Here is a 13090-nt window from a genome sequence, read left to right on the forward strand (position 1 = left end):
CTAGTGCCCATCTGCTTTATAGGGCAACAGACAAAGAATGCATATGGCCAGCAATAGCCTCACAAGTTTACATTACCTCATTCCTGTATCTCACTGCACAGTTGCAGTGGATGTTTACAGTTTAGGCACAAATGCTTATATTATTTATTATATAATGCTGCACAAGCAAGGTGGAGATGTTTTGAACCATAATCATGAGAACTCATATCTAATACCTAGGAAAAAAAGATTGTTATGGCTTTGGATCTTTGGACACTGAACTCTAGAAAATAATAACCAAAAAATCCACTTTATACATACTAAAAACCACATTACTTATAGTGAGATAGTGTGTGTGTGTGTGTGTGTGTGTGTGTGTGTGAGAGAGAGAGAGAGAGAGAGAGAGAGAGAGAGAGAGAGAGAGAGAGAGAGAGAGATGGAGAAAGAGAGACAGAGACAGAGACAGAGACAGAGAGATAGAGAGTCAGAGAAAGTCTCAGACCTCACCCAGTGGAAAATTCCCCAAAGTTTCTATTGTAGCAAACTGGGAACATGAACATGATCAAAGTTACCAGGTCCTCTTCATGCTAGCTCCTTCCCAGTCTTTCTCTCCCTTCAGAGACCTAAAAAGAGTCTTGAATCCTGTGTCTTCTTCCACTGAAACTGGATACACTTTCTCTTCTCCTAAGCTTTCACCAACTCACACAAAGTGTGGAGCATTAAGCCATCAATCTGAACCAAAGAAGAGAGTCTTATGCGAATAGAATTCGAGTCACAGGTTATGCTAATATAGATCATAACCCAAAACAAAGGAAGAATCAAAATATCTATTTATATTAAAATGTTCCTTCCAGAAGGTGATGCTCTTCTGTATCCACATACTTGCCACATTGTTGAAGTGTTCCCCATGATCTTCTTGGTCTAAGCCAGTCATATTGTCATCATTTCCAGGCTCCATAGCACAATTCTCAATTTGAAGAAGAAAAAATAGCCTCTATAATCAAAGTATTTCTTCATTACTGATGCCTCAGATCTGTCCCTCTGCTCGCTTTCCTTTGCCTTGAAAACACCTGCATGTCTCTTCCTTCTTGATTGTCTTCCTGGACTTCATATTGCTCCCTCCTTGGTTGGCTGTCTGATAACCTGAGTCCTTTTCAAATGGCTACTGCCTTGCCTCTTGTAACTTCATGCATGCCCAGACTTTTTTCAAATTAACCTGACTACAACTCACAATCTTGTTTTGACCCTTGGCCTGCTTCCTCAAAACCTACTTCAGTTTCTCACCCTCTATTTACAATCTGCTGCTGGTGATACCCTGAAATTATAATTAACTGAAACATCTATCTAGCTGACTGTCTCCTAAAATATCTTCACCATATGTCCTGAAGTCATGAGAACTAATTGAATTTTTATGCAAAAAGGAAATCTTTCTTGTTTACCCATTTCTCGATTGTCCTGAAAAAACTTTTCTCCTGGAAATCTTTAATCCTTCTGGTATAAGTCTCAGGTTTATCACTGGCAGGATAGCCTTGGGCTTCACAGCTCTGGACCAGTTTATCCACCATTTTCAAAAGCTCATTAACCTGTTTTTCCTGGGCTGGACCAAATTCTTTGTTGTTAAAAGCACAGAATCTTCCTCCACAGTGTTTAATGAGCTTCTTAAGAAACTGGTTATCTGAAGTTTTGATGTAATTCTCCAGTGTCCCAGTACCTAGATCTTCTTTCCTGGTGAAGAACACAATCATGTACTCAAATACTTCTTTTCCAAATATGACTTCTAATTCTCTAACATTCTTCTCATCTTCTTGAGTGAACTGGCCCAACTGAGTCACCAGAATAAATACTTTGGCTCCTGGAGATAGGCAAAGGCTACGAAAGACTTCCTCCCCTTGTTTAGAAAGAACACCTTTACTGGCCAAGGTAAGGTCAAAGGATGGAGTATCGACAACTGTAATAGTCTTCCCTTTCCAGGTCCTGTCCTTGTTCTGACAGGTTTTAGTGACTGTTTTTTCTGCATGTTTTGCTGCAAAACTATGCTCCCCAATAATGGTGTTCCCAGTTGAGCTCTTCCCAGTTCTACTTCTGCCTACAAGGATGAGGCTCAGATTATCTGTGAGAAGAAACATAGGAAAGATCAACAACCATGTCCTGTGTTCTCTATTTCTCCTATGCTACTTTGCTGCTCCAGTTCACCTGTCTCCTCTCATCTCTTTCTCCTTCTTCTTTGTCTAAAGATACACTCTGCTATTTTCATTGTAATGGGAACACTTGATGAACGACCAGTCCTGGGACCATATATATGAGTCTGGTGGCAAGTTTATATCTCGGGGTCCTCTGAAGCTCAGAGAGTCATTATACTTCATATCTAGCAGGAAGGAGAGAAAATGAGTTTCTCCACTGGGGCCTTTTGCATGTACTCTCACTTCAGGCTCAGTAGCCAACCGAAAGGACTTCTGTCCCACTAAGCAGTAAGCAGGCAGGAAAGAGTTCCAGAATATAGCTGTACATGATCTTAAGTGGAGAGCTGGACCCCTGCATTCTACATTATGCACTTCTAAAAATGGGCTCACCAAATGTGCATGCTACAGGGACTGGGCCCTTGTTGCTCAGTTCCATGTTACATGAACAATAAAAAATTCCTTATTATTCAATGTAATTCAAAAAATGAGATGATCTAGAGGACACAATACTGCTATGCCCTATCTAACATAGGCAAAGCAACATTTCAAGGGAGTTCCAAAGGAGCAGTTGACACACTGGAATGTTACATTAGGTTTCTGAGAATTTATAGTGGGGCTTTGTTATAATCCATTAATTATGTTACTGCAAAATGTTTTTTTGAAATAACAATATCTGGTGTGCCTATATTTTGGTTACCTGGGAGTGATCATTGATATGCCATCTGTGTATTACCAGTTTTTAAAAAATTAGAATGCACCAAGATATACTACAATTAATGATTCACTTAAAGACATGGTAGAAAATATCAGCTATCATTTTGTACTATAGATGACAAAAGAAAATGGAATTGTTTGAGCTCAGTAGTTATTGAAATTACAGGAAAAAAACATTTCCAATTCATGTATTCTTTTGTTTTTCCTTATGCCTAGCTACTAGGCAGCATCTGTTTCTCATCCATTAAATTCTTTCTCAAAATTCATTAATTTTGTAAAGTCTTCATAAAATCATTATAATTTACCCTGAAGGCAACTGGAAAGAATTTTTCCCACTATCTCCTGGTAGAGAACTCTCATGTTACCACCCCCATGACTTCCAGTCTGGCTTTAGAAGGTGACTATTATTTCCTTTCTCTTTGAGAGTCCCTATACCAGTAGAAATTTACAATTGCAAATCCTATTTTATATTGCTGCATTATAGGGAAATTGAAGGACTCAGCATTGATGGTAAAGCAATGTGATATCACCTAAAGAAATGTAGATTTACCAAAGAACCAAAGGTGAAACACAGCACCTACCTCTTGCCAGATGAGTTAAAAATGCAGAATGAGACATACATTGTTGGACATGGCCAATGTGGCAATTTATTTTGTTGAAATATTCATTTCTGTTATGAGACTTTTCTTATTTAAAAAATATGTTCATTTAAGTTGTTTTAAATTTGTGGGGCAATAAGCGGGAGAGATAATACACATGAAATAAAAATAAACTAACTTAAAAAATGCAACCTGTTAGAGCTGGAAATTTAGACATGATCTTACTGAGTAGGCATGCTTTCTTTTGATAGATTTCATTCACATTTATACATTTATGAAAAATGAAGAGAAAAAACAGCCCATGGAAATTGGCAAATCCCTTTGCCTTTGAAGAATGATAATGGACATAAAAAAATCAAGATCAAGTTCCAAGATCAGTATGTGAGGATCCCAAAGAACATGAGGCCATACTGGATCCTACAGATAGTAACAACCTGTCCACCCAAAGCTTCAGATCCTAAGGACAGCCCAGCTAGACCTTCAAAAATGTTTCTGCTGGCCCCACTGGTGCAGAGAATGGGAATGGGAAGAGGTTGGTGCTATGTTTCATCTTTGGTCCTTTGCTAAGTCTACATTTCTTTCTGTGATATCACATTGCCTTACCATAGATGCAAAGACATGTGAAGGCTCCCCAAATCTGCCTCCCATCTGACATGTTTCTTGGAATTTCTTCCACATTGATTTTTCTCATTTGATTCTCTATGAAAGGCTCTTAGCTGTGGCAGGAGTTCCCAGTGCCACCCTAAAGGATAACTGATGTTCTAAACCCCACTATCCTCCAGTATTATAGGGATATTGCTAACTAAAAAATTACACCAACATATTACAAAGATTATATATTATGATGAAATGAGAATTAGGAATGCAGGAATGGTTTAACATAAGGAAAATTATTAACATAATTAAGTACATCAATAATAAAAGTAAAATAAAACATGATTATAACAATAAATGTAGAAAATATTTTGACACACTTTATCATTCATTTTTATGAAAAACATTTGAAAGTATTTGTATAAATAGGTTGTTCCTTAAATTGATAAAAAGCATTTATCTGAAAGTAACAGCAACCATTATTTGCAATGGGGACAAACTGGAAGCCTTCCCAGTAATAACAGGTGTGAAACAAGGATTCCCATTGTTATCAATATTATTCAATATTGTATTAGAAATCCAGCAACAGCAATAAGAGAAGAAGAAGTTGAAGTAATCAGAATAGGGAATGTGGTAATTAAGCTATGTCGTTTTGCAGATGATTTGGTGATATTCTTGGAAAATCCCAAAGGCTCATCTTAAAAGTTAGCTGAATAAATTAATAATTTTAACAAAATAGCAGAATAAAAAGAAAATTCACATAAATCATCACAAAGAAAACTCCATGAGAACACAGTAATAAAGTATTCTACTCAAAATAATTGCAGACATGTAAAGTATCTGGGAGTACAATTATCAAAACAAACCCAGGAATTATATGAACAAGAGTAGTAAACAAGTTTTTATAAATAAATAAAATAAGATTTGAATAATTGAAGAAATATTAACTGCTCATGGATAGGCAGCATGAATATAATAAAATGACATTTTTACCCAACCTAATTTATATATTCAATGACATCACAACTTAATTAGCAAAAAATATTTTAATGAATTAGAAAAATAATAAAAGTCATTTGGAAAAACACAAAGTCAAGAGTAGCAAGGGAAATAATGAAAAAAATTATAAGGGAAGGGGCTTTTGTAGTGCTAGATCTTACACTGTCTTATAAAGCAGTGATGATCAAAACTATTTGCACTGGCTAAGAAATAAAAATGTAGATCAAAGGACTAGAATAGACATACAATTTACAGCAGCAAATAAACATAATAACTTTGTGTTTGACAAGTCTGAAAACTTAAGATTTTGGGATCAGAACTCATCATGTGGTAAAAATTTTTGAGAATATTGCAAAGCAGTATGGCAGAAACTGTGCATGGATCAATATCTCATACTATTTACAAAGATAAGGTCAAAATGGATACATGACTTAGAAATAAAGATAGATTTTACAAGAAAATGAGAGGAACACAGAATATAATAGTTATCAGATTTATGGATAGATGAATTTTATGAATAAACAAGAGATAAAGAGCAAAGTTAAGTGTAAAGTGGATAATTTTGATTACATTAAATTAAAAAGCTTTTATACAAAGGAAACAAATATAGTGAAGATGGGAAGAAAAGTAGAAAACTGGAGGGAAATTTTTATAGACAGTTTATCAGATAAAGATCTCATATCTAAAATATATAAAGATCTTTATTTATCACATCCATAGGAATATGAGTCAGTCCCCAATTGTTAAGTTATAAAAGGATATGAACAGGCAGTTTTTAAATCATGAAATCAAAATAATTTAAACATATAAAATGCTCTAAATTTTTGTTGATTAGAGAAATGCAGAGTAAAACAATATTGAGATATTATTTTTATACTTACCAGGATGAATAAAATGATAGGAGAGGAAAGGGGCAAGGAGGATGTGGAAAAATTAGGACCCTAATTCACTGTTGGAATTGTAAAATGACTTAATCATTTGGGAGAGCAATCTGGAATTATTCCCAAAGGTTTATTAAGCTACTTATATCTTTTGACCCAACGATACCACTACTTGGATTATTTCCGAAGATGATTAGGGGCAAAAGGAAAAGCACCTATATGTGCTAAGATATTTATAGTAGCTATTGCCTATCAATTAGCAAAGGCCCATAGAAGTTGTGGCATATGGTTGTGATAGAATACCGCTGTCTTATAAGAAATGATGAGCTCAATGATTTTAGAAAAACATGGGACAACATGAAATAATGAAAAGTACAAATAAGTACAAATGAGTACAAATAAGAGAATATTGTATATGGTAACAAAAATATTGTCTTAAGAATGACTTTGAATGAATAAATTATTTTGACTATTATAAATGCCCAAATTAATTTTGAGACATATGAAGAAAGATGCTATCTGCATCCAGAGAAAGAACTGATAAATAGAAATATGGAATAATTTTGCACATGTACACATACATATATACACACATATTTGTGTTTAATGCTAGCTGTATGAAGGGCAGGAGTAGAGAGATAAGAGAAAAAAAGCAATTCACATGATAATTTTATTGTACATTTGAAAGAAATAGTAAGTTGTGCGTAGTAGATTTTCAGTTTCACATCCAATCACTTTTTTTATTGTACTATGTTATGGAAATCCTTGTTTTACTCCATAAATTAAAAATTTTAAAAAAGACATGGGATTGACCTACGTAAAATGACCAGAAAAAAATAGAGGAGAAGACATAGTGAAATGGTAAATTGTAGGAGACAGATTATAAGAGGTTGATGGCAGAGAAGAAATTGGTGAAAAATTAGAAAAAAAGTGAAGGCATTTGGAAAGATTTTCCTCCCATGTGTCCATTCTTTGTAGTCCTCCTTCCCTCAGCCCTTTTTCTTTAGAGTTTCTACATTTTATTTTCTTACCAGGTCTAGTAGCAGAATTCCTAAAGATACAAAACTGGCCTCCATTGTCACACATCATTTTGTCGATCTTCTCCAGAAGCCCATTCCCTTGGAGCTGTTCCTCCTCTCCTGTGACTCGGTAATTGAAAGCATAGTACTGAAATCCACATTCTGAAATGAGATTCCGAAGACATTTATCCATGTTCTTTATGAAGTCCATCAGGTCCCTGCCTGCCAAGTCTTCTTTCCGGGTGAACAGAATGATCACATGTCTCCTTAGAGCTTCTTCTCCAAAAACCTTCTTGATATTCCTCACCACTGTCTCATCTTCCTCTCTGTAGGAACCCAGAGGGATCACGAGTAGGAGGGCATACAGGCCTGGGGAGCATAGAGAGGAGAGGGGGCAGAATTCTTTCTGGGAATCTCTTTGGGTAAAGATGTCTGGAGTGTCAATGAGCACAACTTTTTTGTGTTTCCAGATCCTCTGCTCTTTCCTACACACTTGGGTTACTGGCTGCTCACTGAATCTGGACTCAAACACTCACCTGCCTAGGATGCTGTTTCCTGCAGCACTTTTCCCTGAGCCATGTTTCCCCACAAGAAGAATTCTCAATTCTTTTATCTCTTTGTCCTTCTTGGGCTCTATCACATACTCAGACCCGGTTGGGATAAAAGACACGTTAATTAATAACCTTTTCCTACAAATGGCAACTAGTTTCATTAGGACTTAGGCAGGGTTTGGGATCTGACCAAGGGGCCACACTTCATCATGGTCAAAACAGAGGTTATGGGAGTAGTTGTATCCTACAATCACAGAGTCAGAAAGGATCTCAAAATTGCAGTAAGAGATATTCCATTTGTATTGGCTCCACTACAGTAATTTTATCTTTAAAGAAAATCATGTAACATGTTGAAGGCTTTTGGAATTTGACTGAGATTGTGTGTGTGTGTGTGTGTGTGTGTGTATGTGTCTAGGAATGGAGAGAGGAAGATACACACACAGGGGGGAGGAAAAGAGGGAGGGAGAGAGAATTTGTTTCTGTTTCTATATATGTGTGTCTCTACATACTATGCATGCATTTTTTAATGTTCATATATGAACATGTAAATCATATATATGAACTCATATATATATATATTACATACATACATTCTAGGATGTGCTAGAGCCAGTTTGAATAAAGCTGATCCAGTTGTTAAATTTTCAGTGGGAATAATACATTCTTGATGGAAGCACGAAAGGATTTGATCATTTAGGAAAGTTATCTGGAATTATACAAAGTGACTAAAATGCCCAAACCCTTTGAACCAGAGGCCCCATTATTTGCCTTATACCCTAAAGAAGTTATCAGTAAAAAGACAGTCCTCTTGCACACAAAAACATTTCTAGCAGCACATTTTATGATAGCAAAGAATCGGAAACAGAAGAGATGCCTGTCAGTTGGGGAACAGTAAAATAAATTTGTTACACAAATGTACTGGAATATTATTGACATTTAAGAAATAGTATTGTGATCAGTAAAGAGAAGAATGGAAAGATGTCTATGAACTGATGCAGAGTGAAGAAAAAACTGTGCATAACGACTGTAACAATATAAGTGGAAAAGAACAACCACACATGAATAAAATCGAAGATGAATGCAATAAAACTAAGATCAAGGATGATTTGGATGGAGAAATATGAAAACAGACCCTTAAATTCGCCCTTGATGGAAGTGGGGGTGGGGCTTCACAAATGTTAAACATGGCATATGTTTTCTTGCACTTTTTTAATTTATCAATTACTTGTGAGGAATTTTTCCTCTTTACAAAAATACTGTTTGTTATATGGGATAGCATTCTCATAATGAGAGGAGGAGAGATATTGGGGATAGCCATGGTGGTATAAAAACAGAAGAAATCAACAAAAACTTGTTTAAAATATTATGAATGTGGGTATTTACACCTCTGGAATCAACAAATGTGGTAAATCAGGGCTTCATTTGTTTTGTTGATTATCTAGACTTAAAAAATGATGGAGAAAATGTTAATACTGAAAATTAAACTTTAGAAGAGACAGTTGTTAAATATTTGCCAGCATACCATTCCATGTATGTGTGTGTTGCTGTGTTTGTGTGTGTGTGTGTGTGTGTGTGTGTGAGAGAGAGAGAGAGAGAGAGAGACAGAGAGAGAGAGAGAGAGAGAGAGAGAGAGAGACAGAGAGAGAGACAGAGAGAGAGAGAGATAGTGTGTGTTTCCACTGTAAGAGATTACATTTCTCATTTTTTCTGAGCTGCGCATCTGTGCAGCAGGGCAGCAAACAGATTTCTTTTATGCTTCCAATCCCTTTCTAAATTGGGCAATAGATTCTTTCTTAGAATCCCAGAATCATTCAAGATGTATCTTGCTTAAATGTATGTCTTTTGTCATGTCCCAGCCAATGAAAATACAATCAAAAAAAGTTTCTTAGTGATCCTGCAATTTTCTAATTCCTCTTTTATGATTATAAAATTACTCTATGTATACCCCAAGGTTGTCTTACACTGCTGAGGAATCACTGAACTCATTTACTGGCAATTGCTATCTTTCCTAAAAAATTGATTATGCTTGGAATTTTGTGCCTAAGTTTCTCTTATTCACAGATTTCTATCACAGTGAAGTTGATGAAATGATATTGACCCAAATAAAATGACTAGAAAATAATATAGGGCAGAAAATAATGAATGGAACCCAATTATTAAGGGATGATATCAGAAAAGAGATTGGTAAAAAGTTAGAAGTATCCAAAATGACTTCATTTGGGCTCATTTCCTGCCAATGTATACATTTTTCATATCTCCTTCTTCCCTTAGCCTCCATTCTTAAGAGTTTCTACATTTTATTTTCCTACCAGGTCTAATGATAGACTTCCCAAAGATTAAATGCTGACCTCCATTCCTGTCTACCATTTTGTCGATCTCCTCCAGAAGCCCATTCACTTCAAGTTGTTGCTCCTCTCCTGTAACTTGGTAATTGAAAACATAGTACTGAAATCCAGTCCCAAATGAGTTTCTGAAGAGGTTTATCTGCATTCTTTATGAAGTCCATCAGGTCCCTGCCTGCCAAGTCTTCTTTCCGGGTGAACAGAATGATCACATGTTTCCTCAGAGCGTCTTCTCCAAAAACCTTCTTGATGTTCCTCACCACTGTCTCATCTTCCTCTGTGTAGGAGCCTAGATGGATCACTAGGAGGAGGGCATGCAGGCCTGGGGAGCATAGAGAGGAGAGGTGGCAGAGCTTTTTCTGAGAGTCCATCTGGGAAAAGATATCTGGAGTGTCAAGGAGTACAACTTTTCTTTGTCTCCAGATTCTCTGCTCTTTCCTACATACTTGGGTTACTGGCTGCTCACTGAATCTGGACTCAAACATGCACCTGCCCAGGATTCTGTTTCCTACAGCACTTTTCCCTGAACCATGTTTCCCCACAAGAAGAATCCGAAATTCATCTATCTCACTGTTCTGCTCTGGCACTATCATGTACCCCAAACCTGTTGGAAAAAAAGACACATTCATTAATAGCCTTCTACTACAAATGGCAATGATTATTACCAGGAATTAGGCATGACACGGAACTTGACCAAAGGACCTCATTTCAACACAGGAAAGCTGAGAAGTCTAAAAGGGAGAGTGTGATTTTTGGAGTAAAATCTTAGAGATGGGAGAAAAGGTACAGAAAAATGTACAGATTCCACAGGACCACCATTATAGAGATGGCTTATGATGTGTGGAAAAAGAATTCTTCCCCACTAATCCTTTCCTTACCCAGTGGTTGTTCTTGGAGTCTTTCTGGATGATCCATGTCTGTCACTTCCTGAAGCATCTAGGGGAAAATTCAGGGTTTACAAAATTTCATTTTACTATTCTATCAACAAATGGAAGTGACAAAGTAATTCACAGACTTTTTTGATTAAAGGATCCCAAAAGATCCCAAAGGCCTCTTGTCCCAAAACATAAAACTTTTAGTCATTTGTGGAGCATTTTGGTGTATTTTAATATTAAAATTTTGGTATCGTTTTAGTTCAACATGAACCAACCGATCTTTTCTAGAATATATGTATACATGCTAAAGGCATTTTATTATTGTTTCAAATTCTAGTTGCCAGCATTTAAGAAGAATATTAATAAGTCTGAGGGTGTTCAGGAGAGGTATTGAATAACATGAAGTTGAAGGAAATGGGAATGGTTAGTTTGAAGAAGGGGAGGCTCAGAAGGAATTTTTAGAAACATTTTTTAAAACCTCTTTTTTAATAACCCTAGAAATATTAGGAAATAATATTTCCCTCTAAAGCCCTTTCCATAGTTCTAGAGAAAACCTACTGTAAAGTTGGGTGTTAAGTAGAGGACAAAAAAACATTTCTGAAGGAAATGGATTGAGGATTCTAACAACTCTTTACTCTTGTTACATTGACAAGCATTTATTAAGTTTTTACTATGTGCCAATCTCTGTGCTAAACTCTCAAGAAACAAAGAGAGGCCAAAAATTTTAAAAAATAGTCTCTACTCTCAAAGGCAGGAGGATCATGTAGATAACTATATACAAACAAGATATACACTTATTCACAGAGGGAAGGCACTACAGTTATGGAGGACTGGGAAAAACTTCTTACAGAAGGTCAGATTTTAGCTTAGGTTTGAGGAAAGCCAAGGAATTCAGGAGGCTAAGATGGGGAGAGAGATGATTCCAGGCATAGAGGACAGTCAGTGAAATGGTCAGTCAGGAAGGGGATGGTCATGTGATACGTGCAGTAAGAAGAACAGTGATGCTGGATAACAAAGTACATGAAGGGAAATAAAGTATAAGAAGATTGGAAAGATAGCAAGGTGCCAGTTTATGTGGATCTTTGAACAGAAAGTACAGGATTTTATAATTGATTCAGGAAGTAATAGGGAGCCACAGCAGTTTATTGAAAAGGGTAGCAACATGGTAAAGTCTGGGCTTTAGGATGATCAATTTGACATTTAGGTGTTTTGTTTGTCTTTCCTTCTTGAAGATGACCATGACATCAAGATGATGACATGACTTGCAGTTGACTTTGATTTGAGTGAGGGAGGGCTATACAAGGTCACCAGCCTCACTTTCTTCTTCTGAGTCATCTGGGTTCAGTGACCTGATATTCATCAGGATGACTGGAGATGGCCTAGGATGCAATGTGAGACATTGATCATTTTAGGCTGAGGTCTTATCACATTGTCACTTTGAGTGAGTTAGGAATATGGATTGAATGAATATAAAAGTTAGAAACCTTAGGGTCATGGTGGTAGAGGAAGAACCTGGAGGTGGCAATGGGTAGCAAAGAGTATTTGAACTCCTGACTGTTTAGTCTGGAGTTATGAGCAAATGTGCATTGAGAGAGAGAAAGCATGGCTAGAGATGTTGTGTCACCATGTGGGAGTCAGGTCCAGTGAGTACAAGATAGAAGTATCAGAAAAGGAAAGTATTGAAGATGAAATATGTTTTTTTCAGCCTATGGATCAGGGATTCCAAAGTGCACAGTGGAATGGATTGCTTAGCTTTAGAGCAGGAGGTGGAGAAACAGGGATTGAGAGAGATGGGAATAAGGAAGTAGTCTCTAGGGGACAGAGAATAGGTCTTGGACAATAGCAACAGGGGTTCAGAATCATTGGGTTGAGAAGGGAATAATAGAGTGGGATCAGGTTTGAGGGATGAATTCAGGTAGGTTATGGTTTCCCAGAGGGATTTAGCCTCAGGCTGTGTACCCAAGGCCTCAGCTAGCTATAGCTAGCTGGAAGGAGGTAGGGAGACAAGTGGCCCAGGGGAGCAAGTTGTAGAGTTTGTAAGCTTGCTTGGAGTTATAAGAAGCCATAGAAGGTGCTTAGAGCATGACAGTATGGGTGTTCATGGAGGGTAGGGAGACAAGAGAAGTGCTTGGAAGAGGCCTCAAATAAATACATGGGCAACTAGGTGGTGCAGTGGATAGAGTACCACAGCAGGAGTCAGGAGGACTTGAGTTCAAATCTCACCTCAGACATTTGACACTTACTAGCTGTGTGACCTTGGGCAAGTCACTTAACCCCAATTGCCTCATTCTGGGTCATCTCCAGTCATCCTGATCAGTATCTGGTCACTGGATTCAGATGACTCTGGTGGAGAAGTG

The 13090-nt window shown here is 37.0% G+C and overlaps 1 pseudogene; it reads right to left on the minus strand.

Annotated features, from left to right (window-relative positions):
- Positions 1-325: 325 nt before the first annotated feature.
- LOC140533001 (GTPase IMAP family member 8-like) lies at positions 326-10876 on the minus strand (annotated as a pseudogene).
- Between the last annotated feature and the right edge of the window lie 2214 nt (positions 10877-13090).

The sequence above is a fragment of the Notamacropus eugenii genome, chromosome 3 (assembly GCF_028372415.1).
Source record: "Notamacropus eugenii isolate mMacEug1 chromosome 3, mMacEug1.pri_v2, whole genome shotgun sequence".
Classification (NCBI taxonomy): domain Eukaryota; kingdom Metazoa; phylum Chordata; class Mammalia; order Diprotodontia; family Macropodidae; genus Notamacropus; species Notamacropus eugenii.